Here is an 18,760-nt window from a genome sequence, read left to right on the forward strand (position 1 = left end):
CAAAATGTGTTTTGTTAGCAAACTCACTTCAAGTCAGCATCAAGAGAAACTTTTCGCCTGTTTGGTTTTGATTGCATATTTCCAATCTTAGTTTACACATACATACATACCACATACAGCAAACATAGACGCTAGATAACAACCTGCTTATATCATAAAACAACGTCACTTTCAAGATAGTTGGCAGCTGTTTGCTACATAACGTTTCCATCAAGCTATCAAACACTTATAATGTATCCTGGGAATTTTCACAGAGCTGATAAAATGTTTAAAACCATGTCTTAATATGAACCACATGTCAGGTCAGGTTGACACTGGAAGAGATTCAAGACATCAAGTCAAATATGTGCATCCTGTCTTAACTCATATCTGTGGACATGGTCCAGGAACTTGGATCTCAGAACTAACACAAACAACAAACGTTACATGACACAACAACATTACATGACGTTATCGGTATTAGTTCAAGGATTTTAAAATCTTAAAGACAGGATCTTGAAGAGAAATGTAAATCTTTAATCTAATTCCTGACAATCAGTTAAATTTCTCAGCATCAGATCCATTTGAAGTAATGGCAGTTTATGAAAATATTTACCTAATTCGCAAATGTGAAAAAGCATGACTGAAAGTTGTATGTCAGATTGAAATTTTATTTTTGAAACATCTTGCTGCAATATTTCTCCAAACATGTATTTGAAAGCTGATGTCAAGAGCTTTCCCTCAATCCTTACATTTTCTTGCTTCTTCACAAATAACAAAAAGGTGCACAAACCAAAAACACTGCAGCAACTTAATGTAGAGTATTTTACAATAGTTAACAACAATCAAAGACATTTCATATATGCAATAGATTTAATTACAAATTACAAAAATGCAAAATACCTGATCTCCCATTATACTCAATAATCCAAAAGAGACAATAAGATTAGCCAGTATGAAATTTAAGTTCACAATATTTCAAAACCCTTGCATAAAAATTACTAAATGGCCTTATAAAAATGTTAAACACTTTATAAACCTACCAAAGTGTCCTCTGCAATAATGAAGAAATCACCTCAATATGCACAGGATTGAAACATATGGAAAACAGCATTAAAATTAATTATCCAGTGTTTTAAAAAGTGACAAAAATATTCAGACGAGTAAAAATGTTTTAAAACCCCAATACTTACAGAGCTCTTTTTCGGTCATACATACTGAGCACACATGCTCCCTGTGATGGTGTGAGTGTATTTCTGTGTAATGATGCACTCCACCCACAGCTTCAACTACAAGCTCTGACTGTCGCACTGTATCCAATGTTTGTGCAGAAATCGCCTGCTACGTCTCCCTCAACTTCCCCTCTTCCATGCTCTCACAACACACGACTAATTACTAGAGAATTTTATCTTGCACTAATATCACATTCAACTTGAGTGGATGTTCAGATGTCTCAGTGGCAGAAGCATCCGTTTCAGCTTGGTCTACAATCCATTATTAAATATAATAAGTAATGTCGCTCTGTCTTCTGCAAGCCATTAAGAAATAATTACATTTGAGCACATACAAGTATCTGGATGAACAGACAGAATTGGCTGGACAGATGGATGGATGGATGGATAAATGTATGGTTGGTTGGTTGGTTAATGCCACATACAGCCATAGTCCAGTTATACAGCAGCGGACTATAAATAATCAAGTCTGGAAAGGATAATCTATTGATCAACAGCATGAGCATTCACCTACACAGTTGGATACGATGTCATGTGTCAACCAAGTCATCAATATTAACCGGTCAGACAAATACATGAACATAGTGTTTGGCACAGATAATTACAGTATCATAATTTTCAATTTGTGATTTCTGCATCTTGGGTTTCTTATCTTGCTCAATGCCTGCCTGTACTGAGGAGAAGACACAGAAACAGATAAATGTGGAGTGACAGGAAATGTTGACCATAGGTCTCAGATGTCTATAGGGGACTGACCATATGTCACAGAGGAGGACAGCAATGACACTAGCAGATAGGAGGTGATCACCAGGGGTCATATAAAAAATGCAGTTTGTTTTTTCACTGAAATAACTCATAAACTTAAACATTATACAGGGAGTAACAATTTCCAGGAAATATTCTGAATATTCATCCTTCCAGTTCCCCGTTCGAGATGCGACATGCCATCCAAGCGTATAAAGGCCGTTCTAAATCACCGCCTTACAATGGCCCTGTCTACAACTAAAATTATTATACATTTTATGTAAAATTGTATTGAGAATCTGCTTTTCTATACTCTTTATTCGTGTTGCTTCAATAGTATAGTAGAGTATGTAGGTTAGTGGTTGAAGTGTTAGCTTCAACATTTAATCCTCAACAGTGTCGACCCATGAAGGTCCCGGGGTAGAATAGGCCTTCAGCAACCCATGCTTGCCATAAAAGGTGACTATGCTTGTCGTAAGAGGCAACTAACAGGATTGGGTGGTCAGACTGGCTGTCTTGGCTGACACATGTCATCAGTTACCATTTGTGCAGATGGATGCTCATGCTGTTTATCACTGAACTGTCTGGTCCACACTCAATTATTTACAAACCGATGCAATATAACTTGAATATTGCTGAGTGCGACATAAACCTAAACTCACTCACTCAACAGTATTTGTTACTGCCACAAGAAATTTCTCTGTCATGACAATAGTACTATCTTCCAACTGACTTGTAGAATACTAACAGAGATTACTTCCTCATAATCAGATAATCATGAATATTAAGACATGTGAATAATAAACTTTTCACAAGAATATTGTACAAATAGTATATAGTTCTTTTCTGTTGTTGAACAAACAAATTATGAAAGTAAATATTATCACACAACATAGATATTAACATAGTTGTCAATATGTAAGTGCTAATTGCATGGCACTAATTATGCAACCATTTATCTTACATGGATGTTCGGATTTCATCGGGTTTCATCAAGACTGAAATCTGTGCATATTTTATGTGAGAGTGGGTCATGACTGACTGGTCTAAATCTTGACATTCTGCTACACAACCTCCAGATTGCATTAGAATAATGATACCTCACCACATTCTCCTGTCCAAAACAACCCATCATTCCTAGAGACAGGTCACTTCCTGTGTGTCTGCCACTCTCTGAATAATCATCTGAAATATGTCATAGACGACCAGTATTTCCTTCATGTCAGGGTCAGCTTGCCGGGGTTGTGCAAGTTCATGTACAATAACTATCCATACAAGAACCATAACCTATTGAGTAGGATATCTTGATGAAGTATGAGGTCAGCATATTGTAGGAAAGGTTGTTGCCATAGACTCCAAGGCTGCGTTATTAAGATGAATGCTCAACAAGCCTATTATTGACCTTTCATAATTACCCTGTATTGGAAAGTCACTTAAATAGGACCAAATCAATGTTTAGTAAATACACGCCAGGTAGTCCCAGCATCACAGGCACCCCATGAATGAACCTGGATTAAAGCAAACAGTGCATTTAAGCAAACACTTGAATGGCTTGTTGGCCAAGATTTGTTTAAATAAAACATGGATGAATTTTTTTGGCAAACAAAGAACATAAACATGGATGCTAAATGGACAGCTTGATGAACTGTTTATGCAGATTTAACAAACTCTGGGGAACTGTTTTTATTACAACCAAAACTTGTACCAAACATCAGTTTTATGGACAGGTTCATGGCGTGAATGAAACTGTGTTAGAGAGTACATTTTAAATCAACAAGTCATAACATATATTTTGCTTATGTTGACAAATTTGTTCACATTTCATTTCTATAGACTAAGAAAATTTGCTCTGAAAAAATCTGAAATATTTATAACACTAAGAAACACAGTAAAAGCCCTGAGGCTGACAAGTTCAAATAGATTTAAAGGATATTTATCCATAATGGTGAAAGGTTTAAAGTTTCAATCACTACACATGCACTCTCTTTTATACCATTATCTCATATTATTTTATCTCAAATTTGAAGCTACAGATGCAATGATTTGGTTCGATTCATAAAAAATTGAATCTGACACCTCACTTTTAATTTTCAAAAACCATCAAAACTATTTCAATTCAATAATTGAATAACTATTTTAAATATTTCCACACATCCACAAAATAATTTTGATTGCAACTTGTGCAGTTTCAAGAGATGAAATAGGCAAAACTGGCTGATGCTAATTATCCAATGAGAATTCTTGTTAGCAGACATCACCAAGTTGACGATGGATTTCACACTAAAAAGAAGATTCTTAAGGGAAAATGACACAGTTCAATGCTTTTACTCATATATGCTGGCATTAGCTAGTGGCATGCTCACAAAATGGAATATCCCCTATTTTTGTTTAATTGTACATGTACAAAATGTAACTATAAGGGTCTGTCTGAACAATATTGTTTTTGGTGACTTTTAGGCATCTTTGTCATTGTTTTCCTTCTTAGATACTTTCATGTTTGTATTAAGTTCAAAACAAGCATGTGTTGAAATGAACAAAGTGTAGTTTGGAGTGAGTGAGTTTTATGTTGCTATAAGAAAGTTTCCAGCAATATTCATTTCTATGGAGATCATTTCAGGGAATGTTGTTTAAAGAAACTAATTATCCCGTGGGCCACAAATGTCCCCTTACATTGCCATCTAGTACCTGACTATAATCTAACAATAAACATCCAAAGAAATAAGTGATCAACAGCATGAGCATTGTTGTACACAACTGGGAACCAATGACATGTGTCCACCAGGTCAGCTACCCTGACCACCCGGTCCTGTTACCCGCCTCTTATGACAAGCATGGGGTGCATGGAAGAAGAACACCATACACACAGTCATGACAAGAACCAATTCCTGCTTTATATTTAAAGCTTTTATCATGCTCAGCTGTTACTATTAGAAAAGTGTGTCTTATTTGTGGCAAAAATTCTCATTGTACTTTAGAAATCATGGCACATCCCAGACCTTTTTCCACAAAGCATTTCCTGACATGTAAACCAACATCTGTATTTATAGTTTTGAGCATGTTACGTTTTATGACAACCAGATAAAGTCAATACATACACCTTAATATTGTTATGTTACACACATATGACCCTCTTGGTCTTGGGCACTTATACACAGGGCTGGTCATCCAGCTCCGCCCCATATATCAACAAAACAGATTTATCTTGTGTCTTTATAAAACACATACCACATCAGCAGGTCCGCAGAGGAGTAGATGTTTCAGTGTCTGGCGCCCTACCTATATGGACAGGGAAGTGAGTCAGTATTGATCTAAACTGGAACTGCAGCAGGCAGGATGTGCCATAATGGAGACAGCTGACTCACAGACAATCATAATCCCACGACTATAAGTTTTGTCTCAGATAATCACAGGAAATGGTGTTGCCTGCTGATTTAATGTTTTTTCACATACTCCTCACAGTGAAACCATACTCACTCACTCACCCATTCATTCATTCATCCACCCATTCACTCATTCACCCATTCATTCATTCATTCATTCATTCACCCATTCATTCATTCATTCATTCATTCACCCATTCATTCATTCACCCACCCATTCACTCACCCATTCATTCATCCATCAACCCATTCATTCACTCACCCATTCACTCATTCATTCATTCATCCATCCATCAACCCATTCACTCACTCACCCATTCATCCATCCATCCACCCATTCACTCACCCATTCATTCATTCATTCATTCATCCACCCATTCACTCACTCACCCATTTTTTCATTCATCCACCCATTCACTCACTCACCCATTCATTCATCCATCCACCCATTCATTCACTTGCCTTTTATAAATCAATGAGATGTTCTACAGTTGATCATGTGATTAGTGAGAAATCAACAAGGGTTCTAACACAAACACAAAACACAAGGACAATGTCTGATATCATAACGTATATGAACTTGTTGATTTGTAAGATTGTAAGGGTGGTAGGGCAGTATGGTGGTTTTAGTGTCCACTCATCACACTGATGACCTAGGTTAGATTCCCCAAATGGGTACAATATGTGAAACCCATTTCTGGTGTCCCCAGTCATGAAATAAGTGGAATATTGCTAAAAGTGACGTTAAAACTTAAACTCACTCACACTGTAACATTGCAGAGTCTGTGTGTATCAAGTATGGGTATATCTGACATATATTTACTGAGAAATATTTAATATTATACACTGTGCCCTGCTAATCTGGAATCCCTGCTTTCTGGACAATTACTGTTAAGAATATCTTCATGATTTCTCAGCCATTTTACAGTTTCACCAAGATTTAAGAATGGGTTGATCAGCAGATCAGAATAATTAAACCAGTGGACCTTTTTAGTCCAGATTAAGGGGTTTCATTTTAAACAGCAATTACTGTGTTATTGGGTCAAGTGGTTTCACAGACAGCAATGAGTAATTAAACAACGAGGGTTCTTGACTCACTTCCACCCCCACCAAAGCCAGCTGCCCCACCCTTCCCAGCTGGTGTGACCGGTAGTGCCAGCCTAGGCTTTGTTTGTACACATGTAATTAAGTCTATATTTGAGGAGACATTTTCGTTTCACAACATCTTCATCCTCTTACAGAGAGAATATAAAAACTTCAACAGGACAGAATCATGAAACTGAGCTTGTTAGTGAGCCGCTTTAATACAACTTTGAACCGTATCTGTATTACTTGGGAATTTAATGAGAAAGGAAGTCTTACACTGACAACTCTAGTTGTAGACTTTTACCCATTAAAAGAAACCAACAAATGTGGGCGTGGTCATGACAGGTTAAGAATAATGATGAGGGCCATCCTGGGATTTAAACTCATTAGCAGTATATCCTGATACTGTAAAGGTAGGGAACTCTGTACTGTGAAACAGACATGGAGTTTATATAGTATATTTGAGGTACAATACACAAACATAATATTACTCAGGGGTAAATCTAGGTAATTCTTTTGGTGGGTGAGTGCCCTACCTGGTTAAAATTGGATGGGCCCTAATTCTTGACCGGAGGGTCCAAGTGTCCAACCAGGTTAATTTTAGGTGGAATAATTTTAGATTTGGGTGTTTGGAGTTTTCAGATACATGTATTTAGTTAACAATATTTAATGCATTATATTTGCATAGGCATCACTAGTCAAATCATATTCAAATGCAGAAATGCTGCAGAAACGTAGCCTAGGTTTATCCCTGTCACCAGATATCCCTGTCACCTGGGATGGGTGGCCGTGTTTGACTCCTGAGAGTTTGTAGGACATAAGTCCTGCTCAACAAGTGAGCACATGTGAACCGTGTGGTCTCACCTTCGGCAGGTGAGTTTGTTCAAATTTGCCTCTGTTCACCAGCAGAAAATAGGTACTCGGTGAGATGAAGTCATGTGACTATAACCTTCTAGCACCTAACAGCCAGCTTGGGTTATCCGGGGTAATAATGATGATCAGCGTGTTAGTGCTTTGAGCATGCTTGCATGGAGATTAGAGCTTTATAAGACTTCACATTACTATTATTATTATTATATATATAATGACTAGAACAATTACTAGAAGAGTAGGGTCGAGTCTCATACACATCCTGACTAGTATATCCAAGAAAACCCGTGCTGGTTTAAATAGCCACAGTTTCTTAAAATGACAAAAAGTCTATTGGCACTTTTATATCAAATGATATTAAGTTTGTTTAATAACTGTTTTCAGCAAAATATGTTCATTTCAGAGACCAGACATTAGTTGAAGGTCCATCAGTCTACTGGACAACAGATGATGGAACAATTATAAAATGGCTTTCTGGTTTGTAATCTCAAGGCAACTGATACATGAATTTAAACATCAATTGTGTCACGTGTCTGGCATTTTCAGGAACTTTTTGTTCAATCTGTGCATCAAAATGTCCTCAGTCAACTGAAACCAGAACCCCTCCACCCAGACAGGAACTCTTTATCGGAGTAGCACTGGCAGTGTGGCCCACACACCTAAATACAGACGGAGGTGTCAAATTACCAGTTAACGAGAACAGGTAATCAAATATTGAAGAACATGGCCCAGTTGGAAAATCAATGCTTGATCACTGAAGGTTGATCCCTGGCTTTTGTTTTGTCATACAGACATTATCTTGCACCACATTCATAATCACTCAAGGCATACGATACCGATAGTTACAAATCAACATAAAACTTATGAACATAAATTCTGAGGAAATCCATGAATAAAATCCTCAAATTATATGCTGTCCTGTCTTGGTGAAATATGTACTGAAAGCCTGAATGGTTATCTAGTATATCTTACCTGTACAATACATCAGCAGGTAGACAGGTGGATCTGATTAGATAGTGTATCCCACCCATACAATATATTCCTAGGTAGATAGGTAAATCTGATGAGATAGTGTATCCTACCTGTACAATACATTCCCGGGTAGACAGGTGCATCTGACTAGATAATGTGTCCTATCTGTACAATACACTCAGAGGTAGACAGGTACATCTGACTAAATTGTGTGTCCTATCTGTACAATACATTCACAGGTAGACAAGTAGATCTGACTAGATAGTGTGTCCTACCTGTACAATACCTTCACAGGTAGACAGGTAGATCTGACTAGCCACTGGGAGACAGGTACATCTGACTAGTTACTGGGAGACAGGACACTGAGACTGGTCAGCTATGAATAAGGGTAAATGCATGATACGTTGTGTTTGGTGTGACCACGTGTGACCGCTGTCACATACTTATCTTGTTTCCATGACCCTACATAAGTAAGTAGTTTTCTAACATACACATATTGTCAATATTTATCTGGAAAAATTAATGTTCCATGTTACCTAGAATAAAAAAAAAACATTATCAAAATACATTTGGCATGCTTTTCTGGAGTCAGTGTTAGTAAGAATCAATTATTTACTTACGGACACAGCATCATTAAAAGCCTATGCTGACGGAGGTATGCAAATATCTTTGTGTATAAAATCATACAGTTCAATATACTAGTATTCATTACCTTATACATTTATTGATTTATTTATGGTCTCATGTTCTGTACTTTCCAAAAACAATCGTCAAGAATGATATGATTTATTGAAGAGCTTCCATCATCATCATTCTGTCCACACAATACAATCATATGGCCACTGGACACTTACCTGAAGTCTGCACTGGCCCCAAGGTGAGGTGTCAGTGCATCAACACATCTACACCTGCACCTTATAAATACAGTGTGTTAACAACACTGCACTGTTGTAATATTGCAATGAATTTCCTCCTTAGAATAAACAAACAACTCTATATCACACAGGGGGACCGATACAACCAAACAACGGAGGTGGTGCTTATTTGATGTACCAAATACTTTGGCGATGTCACAGCAACAATTATTGCAACAATGGACAGCTGAAATTTCTGCTATGTAAGAAGATTCTTCTAGGTGCAACATGGTAACAATTACTGAAAAAAACAGACTGTTTAGGAATTTTACATATGTTCACTGTAGAAAGAATATCTCTTGATAAAATTTGAAGTCAAATACGTCTGATAGTGTTCTGATATCAAATTTATACAATTCTGATGGGTAACTGGTAGCCATTATTCAAAGTAATCAACAGATCAATATATTCATATGTATGCTTTTTGTGTGAGAAGTATCATACCAGCATTGAATTTGATACATGAATTTTAATACTTTTTCGACCAATCAGAATCAAGTTAATTGATACCTGGTTTTAACACTATTTTGACCAATCAAATTCAAGTTATTGTCCATGTCATGATAGAATGTGCATTGATATCAACAGTTTGTATGTAGTAACAACTCCACACCTCCAAAAACATGATCATCCCACTGTAAATCAATCATACCTGCAGGATCTGTTAAGGTTTACTGCTCAGTCAGTTGGCACAACTGAAATGCTTTGCAAACCATTAACCATTATTTGATCAGAAAACTAACTCAAAATCAATATCAACTAATAATTTGATAATATATACAGATTTCCACAGACATCACTACTGTGCACATGTCCATGGTTTAACTTGTAACACAGTGTGTCAGTCACTTGTGTCTGTCATCAGATACCTTGTGTTTACAGATAGTATGTGTTTACAGACAGTATGCGTTTACAGATAGTTTGTGTTTACAGATAGTATGTGTTTACAGATAGCTTGTATTTACAGATAGCTTGTGTTTATTTTGTTACTAATATTATAGTCCATTTGTACCATGCTATTTCCAGTAACAGTAAATGCTCAAAGCACACACAGAGTTCAAATCATAGTCATTTGTGATGAAACTAGTCATCAGGGTATGACTGTATAAAAAGATGAGTTCTCAGATTTTGTTTGAAGTCATGTAAGTTTGAACAGTTTTTCAAATATTAAGGGAGTTAAAATATACAGATAGCTTGTGTTTACAGATAGCTTGTGTTTATACATATTTTGTGTTTACTGATAGCTTGAGTTTACTGATAGCGTTCATTACATCACACCCATTGACCTTATCTATCCAGCACAACATAAAACCATGGTTTCCAGTCCAAAGCATCATTCAAGCTCAAAGACACAGTACTCATTTCTTAAGGGATAAATGAATACAATGAAACATCAGACAGGAATGTTTGACGCTAGGACAACCTCGAGCATCATACAGCATCATTTTTAAAACTATCAAACCTGAGTTGTCACTGAAGGATGTCAATTTTCATCATCAAGCAGACATAAAGCACAGCCCAGAATGTCGCAGACAAGACCAGTGGAAAGAACATGATTCTTTCGTACCACAACATCATAAATGTGAAGGAAATACATGTATGTAGTTAACCTCTTACACCTGTAATTATCATTGACATACGTACAAATCCTCCTACCTTTGCTTGAAGCAGCAAGGATTGACCAAAATGATGCAGAAAATATGCCCTGCTTTCATCAATCAGTGAACAGAATGATGAGAATTCTGATTCGTAGGAATCAAAAGTAAGATGACACTTTCTATAAGCATCCACTCAGGAGTTTACGTAAGCATCCACTCAGAAACAGCTAGTGACTGTTGGACCAAGCTGGTGGTATCTGTCCTGTGATTAATCAAACGGGATGTTAATTATGAGAAGAGGTGACTCTGGGAGTTTAAATACCCGTATTGAGACGGTGACTTGAGGGCACCACCCAGCTGCCGTGGATTGCAAGCCCTAGTGTGTATACACGACAAATACCTTCAAGACAAACTCACGATTCTGTTAGTCCTCCGTCTCAAACATGGCTGTCACACGCAGATAATGAGAACAAACACAACGTAAAATGATGCTTTCGCTAATCTTGGGAGGGATTAAAGTATCACATGGCAATGAGGTCCAATTTGTGGATTTAAAGTTTTAAGAATGGTGGGAGAATAGTTCCTTGTACTTGTCTAAAGGTTTGAGGAGCTACATTTCCTGTGTGAGGCAGTTCTTGGGTTGAAACAAAGTCTGTGTAAGGACTTGAAGTGTTTTGTTCTTACCTCAAGGAACACTGGTATCCTATTGAAGGGTTGTACGTATTACCCTGTGTGAGGAAGTTCAAGAAGTAAACGATACAGCCTTGTCTATGGATGCTGCAGTCACAGACACTAATTACCACACACTAGTTAAAAACTTAGTAACATTGATGTATGAATCGTACACATGAAACAAGAAGATATACCTCCATTATGTATTGACTGTCATGGCAATATGTCATTTTACTTGAACTGTACCAATAGAAACGGTAAAGATGGTTTTAAGCCCTTTTTACAGGTTAATTCATATAAAAGTACTTTCCTTGTGAGCAGCTGGTGTCTCATTGAGGGAGGATATAGGTTTAGCTGAACATGCTTATCTAGTGAGCATCTGGTGTCCCAGAGAGGGGAGGATACTGACTGAGCAGATCATGCTTACCTTGTGAGCACCTGGTGTTCTGGAAGGGGAGGATGCAATCTGAGCAGAACATGGTTACCTTGTGAGCACCTGGTGCCCCATTGAAAAGAGGATGCAGGCTGGGAAGAACATTATTACCTTGTGAGCACCTGGTGTCCCAGTGAGGGGAGGATGCAAGCTGAGCAGAGCATGCTTAACATGTGAGCACCTGGTGTCCCAGTGAGGAGAGGATATAGGCTTAGCAGAACATGCTTACCTTGCGAGCAGCTGGTGTCAAAATTAATTGTAGCGATCAGAGTTTATCTACATACAGAACTTTAATCAGAATTTCCTGTAACTCATTATATTTGAAGGATAACAATGGAAATGGTAAAAATGGCTTTATGCCCTTTTACAGGTAAATTCTTATAAAGGTAGTAACCTCGTGAGCACCTGGTATCCTAGTGAGGGGAGGATACTGGCTGAGCAGATCATGCTTACCTTATGACCACCTGGTGTCCCAATGAGGGGAGGATGCAGGCTGAGCAGGACATGATCACCTTGTGAGCACCTGGTGTCTAATTGAGGGTAGATACAGGCTGAGCAGAACTTGCATATATTGTGAGCACCTGGTGTCTCATAGAAGGAAGAGATAGGCTGGGCAGAACATGCTTACCTTGTGAGCAGCTGGTGCCAAAACTAATTTTAGTGATGAGAGTGTACCTAAATACAGAACTACAGGATTCCCTGTCACTACCAGACTGTGGCATCATCTCTGAATACATATAAACTGGAAAACTGAACTGAAACCAATCATTCCTTTCAAACTGATACCGAGCTCCAGAGAGGAGGAAAATTAGAAATTCAGGAAATTTAGAATTTTGTATTACGTTAGAAGGGGCTGCACGGAAGGGAGTATGATGTGGTTCAGGGGCTGTGAGACAGAGTTGATACTTTGATGAAGAGATGTTTGTTTGTTCAGTGTTTGTTGCATCACTATTATTCCATCTAATAATTTAAGTTTATCTACCACTATTCCAATTAAATGATGTTGGCTAGACTAATGCCTAGTCTCTGAATATATGTAAGTTTGACTGTAACAAATGAACCCATTTGAAAAGGAGCCCTGGGAGAACCTGGGGAACTTACACTTGATTCAGTTAGGGCCTTATCGGTGCAGGGAAGGCCAGGCAGTAGAGAACATAAAATGGTACAGGGGCTGTGAGACTGACTAGATGTCCACTTACTGAACCAAACATGTGATTACTATAGTGAGCACCATCCCCCAGACATCAGGGCACCATGACCCAGGCATCAGGGCGCCATGACCCAAGTCAACCAAGTCTGTGAGTCTGACAACCTCATTCCCTGCAGTCCTTCTCCAGAATAGGCCTTTTAAGAACCAGTTCTGTCCAGATATCTCCAGTGTGTTCTTGCTGTGCATGTTTTTGAGAGACAGGTGTCTGATGAGTTTCATTAGGATTACCCAGAACAATGCATCAGTGAAGACTAGAGAAGACAAAGTGAAAGCTGACATTATTCAGTTGAATTAACCCTAATCCTACAATGATGTGAATCAAGACCATCTGTATCATGAGCAGCTGGCTCCCAGCTGACAAGGATGTCTGTCTTGAATCTGTTTATACAGATTACATTCATAGCCTTGAGAAATTATTCCTGAAAAACAGTCATCCATGAAGGGAAATACATGGAAGAAAACTTGAAACAAGAGTTAAATAGAGGTGAAACAGAGGTGAAACAGGAGACAAATAGAAGTGAAATGGAAGTGAAAGTTCCTTGTATAATTCTGACTTCACCTTTAGTATGTTACTTACAAAATCTATACTGTCTGTTTAGTTGAAGATGTAAATCTAAAGGGACACACAATTGATTCTGTCCCAGACAACTATCTATAATGCTCATCAAACAAACCAACAGTCTGTTTCAGTACAAACATGTAACACTGCCATACATGTATGAATACCACCAGACACATTTCCCCTTGTCTAGTGTAAGTTCAGTGAAGTACATTCAATAAAAAATATAGAACTATGTGGCACTACAATATACCAGATAAACTATTTTTCATATAACTAAAATATGTAACTAAGTATGGATCAAGTGCATACCCAAAAGTGATGACTTCCAGTATGTCAAAGGGATGACTGCCAATGCTTTACCATTCCTGTATGTCAAAGGGATGACTGCCAATGCTTTACCATTCCTGTATGTCAAAGGGATGACTGCCAATGCTTTACCATTCCTGTATGTCAAAGGGATGACTGCCAATGCTTTACCATTCCTGTATGTCAAAGGGATGTCTGCCAATGCTTTACCATTCCTGTATGTCAAGGTGATGACTGCCAATGCTTTACCATTCCTGTATGGACATCACTAGTCTGTCATACAGACCCTGAAGCAAATATATCCCACAAAGTCCTTGCAAGTCTAGAAAATGAGGCAAGTCTACATTTACACAGATCTGAAAATGAAGAAAGTCTCTGGGCTCCTTTTTATTATATCTTATTATTATTTTCTACACTATGAAACCAGACCAGTTATATTTCTTGTTTTACGGATCCGCCTGCCCAAGAGTAAAAAAAAAAAAATTTCCCCTGCTCAAAAATTATAATTCTAAAGTTTTTATTGGCTAAATATGTAAACATATATTCACAGGAAAATACTTTTTAGGTTGTTTTTTAACCCATATTCACCACACAAATTGCCAAAAGTAAAATACTTTTAGTATTTAGAAGAAATATTATTTAATTGGAAATTTTATTTTTATTTTTTTCCTACCTGCCTTTAGGTTTTCAGAGGAAAAAATCTGTAAAACTAGAATTAGAATTGGTCTGGCCTGAGTTATTTTTGTAAAATATGTTCATTTCAGAGACCAGTTCCCTTAAGTGAAGTCTAGTAAAGTCTAGGAAAGTCTAGTAAAGTCTAATTATGGGACAGGGCCATTATTCTTGAAAAGCTCGTAGCCCTATGAATTCTGGACTTTGATCATAGTCAATATGTTAGGAATGGGCAAAGTTTGTAGTGCTATGAACATTTTGACAATAGGTAGTCAAGTTTTGTTGATTAAATTTAATATTTCTATTAAAAAATACAAATATATTACATGTGAAAGATCTAGGTTGAATGAGGGTTTTCAAAATGGTTTGATGTGCTGCTAGTTATTCCTGACATTAGCTGATGTGAGTAAACCACTAAATAATGAATTGTATTCTCATGAGGAATTGTCACTGATCATGTACAGTTTCTTCAGTCCCAACATGGCTGAATTCAATTTTCTAAAACAAAAAAATAATCTCCATACTTCATCTCTGCTGGATGTATTTCGAGAAAAAGAACTGAAGCACAGAATATCTTCTCAAATGTCACTGCACTTCATACATTGGTGATTATGACAATTATCAATTGTTGTGCCTCAAGTAACTATGGCAACCAGTATTTAAACTGCACGAAGGTCATGATCTGTTTTCATTGTGTAAATTGAGTGAGTGTAGCTGAATGAGTGAGTGAGGTTTTACTGCAGGTGACACTGTAATAGGAATGTAAAGATTATACACTGTAAGGAATACATTGTCAGGAATACATTGTCAGATTATACACTGTCAGGTATACATTGTCAGATTATACACTGTCAGATTATACACTGTCAGAAATACATTGTCAGATTATACACTGTCAGGAATACATTGTCAGATTATACACTGTCAGGTATACATTGTCAGATTATACACTGTCAGGTATACATTGTCAGATTATACACTGTCAGGTATACATTGTCAGATTATACACTGTCAGGTATACATTGTCAGATTATACACTGTCAGGAACACATTGTCAGATTATACATTGTCAGATTATACACTGTCAGGTATACATTGAATGGTTGGAAGTTGTTGAATGCTGCACTCAACAATGTTCAACCCTCATGCAAACTAATTGAGCCCTGACCAAACAATCCAGTGATCAACAACATGAGCATTGATCAACACAGCAGGGATACAATGACATTTGTCAACCAAGTCAGCTAGCCTAGCAACCCAAGCCCCTTAGTCGCCTCTTATGACAAGCATGGGTTGCTGAACACCAATCCTACCCAGGATCTTCATGGGTCTGTGGGGAATAGAACTCAAATCAACAGCAAATGCTTTAACCACTGGACTACCCAACCAAAAATTGTGAATGAGAACGTCTGAGCACAATACTGCTAACTAGATGCAACACATAAAAAGGCCCGTTATCTCTGTTCATTAGGAGTGTAACTGTGCACTCTCATCACAGTCCTGTACCTACTGCAGCACAGGGCCTTCGGTTCAGTTTGGCATATGAGATAATTCAGAAAACTGACATCAAGAGCCAAAATGAACCTTACATTATTTAATAACATTTAAAAACTTAACCATAATCTTTCTTACTTTGATTGAACAAAACTGTCATTATATAAATTATATAAATAGATTAGACCAATTAACACAACACATAAGAGCTCATAGGTGTATCCAGAGGGGAGGTGCAGGGTGTTTAAGTTCTACTTAATACTTAATCATAAAATGTGTGTGGTTGTAAGAAAATAAGCAAAAATTAGTTTTTTTATGTATCAGATAATTTTTTCGCATTTATTCTAAAACTAAAGTATTCTAACAGTCATATTTGGAAAAACCCGGTGGGAATTTTATACCTATGATAAGTAACAACTCATCTAAATGCAAATAATATGTTTATGTTAAGCAATTACAGAAGGTATAACATGAATGGACAAATATTTTTATTTGAAATAACTGAAAAAGAAACTGATGTCTTGCTGACTAGTAGATCCAAGAAGACGACATTCAAGGCAATTCCAAAAATGGCGCCTGTCTAGGAATGCATAGGCTTGGAGAACAGACTAGAAAAATAATAAAAAGGTTTTTAAACCAATGGTATGAAGACACTCAATTTTTGGATTTGATTACGGTATGCCAAACCATTAAATACTGTGGTTTTACTAATGCCACGGTATACCGTTTCACCCCTACTGCTCATTAAGTTATTCCAGAAATAATAACAATTAGAATGTCTTCACTCTACAGCCCTCAAACTGATCGAATAAATAGATCATTATAACCTACTGTAACAAAAAAAGCTGCCTGATCTTTGACCTCAGTGGTTTCATATCCGGTTATTTATTAAAGATTCCAAATTTGTCCAAAGGAGCCTTTTTCATGTAACAATATTGAATTGGATCTCATTTTTGAAGGGTGATTCTATAGAGTGTGTAACTGGTGTAACCAAGTGGCGGACTGTCAATATGTGGGCGTGTTAATGTCTGAGGCAACACTGGCCATCAGGGGATAATCAATGTTTCATAACAGCTTCAGTGGATGGGATGTCATTAGTTAGAGCAGAAATCGAAAGGACAAGAACATTTGAATTCCTGACATTTGAAAAACCATGAGAGACAGAGATTAGTTGGATATTGAACTTTCGTTTAAAACATTGTTTCCAAATCTCATTCATATGATGATTGATTTTACAATCTGTTAAAATTTCAAATGTTTGAGATTATATTACAAGGTCATAACCTCAATTAATTGGGCAGATTTTTACATCTCACTCATCTCACTTGAAAAATTCTTTGTTATTTCTTAACCACATATTCAATTTAACAGTCACCGTGGATGTACAGAGCTTGATGTACAGAGTTGTCTCCCTTGTAAGTGCCAGGAATCTATGATCATGTTTTCTACACCTGCTTTATCCTGATTATGTTCTCAAGCTTGGTTCACATGTCTACTGGTTCTCACCAATCATGAGGACTAGAATTCTCTTTAATGCTCCAGCAACAACAAAAAATAAAAATAAAAATAAATAAATAAATAAATAGAGGCAAGCAACATAAATATAATGTTTATCATTAACGAATAATGTGAACAACTTTCTTAAATTCAACCCTACCAAATATGTACTGCAAAGTGGTAACTAGAGAAATAATGTTGTAGAAAAACATTCCTATGGAGAAATAACTAACAAATATCTCAAACTGGACTTTGGTTCAGACAGTCCCCTTAAACCAGTGCCTGTCCAGCTACTTGACTTTTAAGTAATGTAAGAAACTGCTCGTTGAAGTAGAGTACCCATACAACATGGAATGTTGCTTTGGATATCAATCATGGGTTTGTCAAGTCTAGAATTGTTGTGTCAGTGTTTGTTAAAATGCTGTTTGCAAGATAGCAAAGCCATGCCAGTATTTTTTTCGCAGTTTAAAACAACCTTTTTATTAAGTTTAGAAACGGCTTATTGGATGGACCCGAGCCAGTATTGTAGCAATGGTGCTTGACTTGGCAAATAGCTTTTATGGGATAAACTGTTTAGAGGATCAGTATAGATCGCTGTACATCTACTCACCAGATGCTTTCAGTGTTGACTGGGTAAGTTAATAATCCCTCGGGTCATATTCACATATGGCATTTAGGCTGCCCGTTACAGATGTCCCATAAGTGAGGTCTCAGTTGTTCATCGCAAACTGACCGCAATCACAATGTCAATTATTATACCATTTCTTCACAACTCAAGTCAATATTAATATATTTTAAACAAATTCCCTCTCCAGTCACTGCAACCAAAGTGACTATTTCATCTTTGCAGGCATGATATTATCATTATCATCTGTTTGCAGCTAGTATCACTATCCGTAAGGTTTGACCAGTTCACTGGTCTACAGATTCAATCACTGGTCACAGTTCAACCGACTCAATCACTGGTCACAGTTCACCCCATTCAACCACTGGTCACAGTTCAACCAACGTAACCACTGGTCACAGTTCAATCAACACAAACCACTGGTCATATTTTAACAGATTCAACACTGGTCACAGTTCAACCAATTGAACCACTGGTCACATTTCAACAGATGCAACACTGGTCACAGTTCAAC

The 18,760-nt window shown here is 37.2% G+C and overlaps 1 protein-coding gene across 1 annotated transcript in view; it reads right to left on the minus strand.

Moving 5' to 3' along the window:
- The window catches only part of LOC137291400 (phospholipid phosphatase-related protein type 5-like), a 42,600-nt gene extending 24,314 nt beyond the window's left edge, over positions 1–18,286 (minus strand). The window contains exon 1 of the mRNA XM_067822736.1: positions 18,232–18,286. The gene's annotated coding sequence lies outside the window, so the exon portion shown is untranslated. The remainder of the gene's footprint in view (positions 1–18,231) is intronic.
- Between the last annotated feature and the right edge of the window lie 474 nt (positions 18,287–18,760).

The sequence above is a fragment of the Haliotis asinina genome, chromosome 7 (assembly GCF_037392515.1).
Source record: "Haliotis asinina isolate JCU_RB_2024 chromosome 7, JCU_Hal_asi_v2, whole genome shotgun sequence".
NCBI lineage: Eukaryota > Metazoa > Mollusca > Gastropoda > Lepetellida > Haliotidae > Haliotis > Haliotis asinina.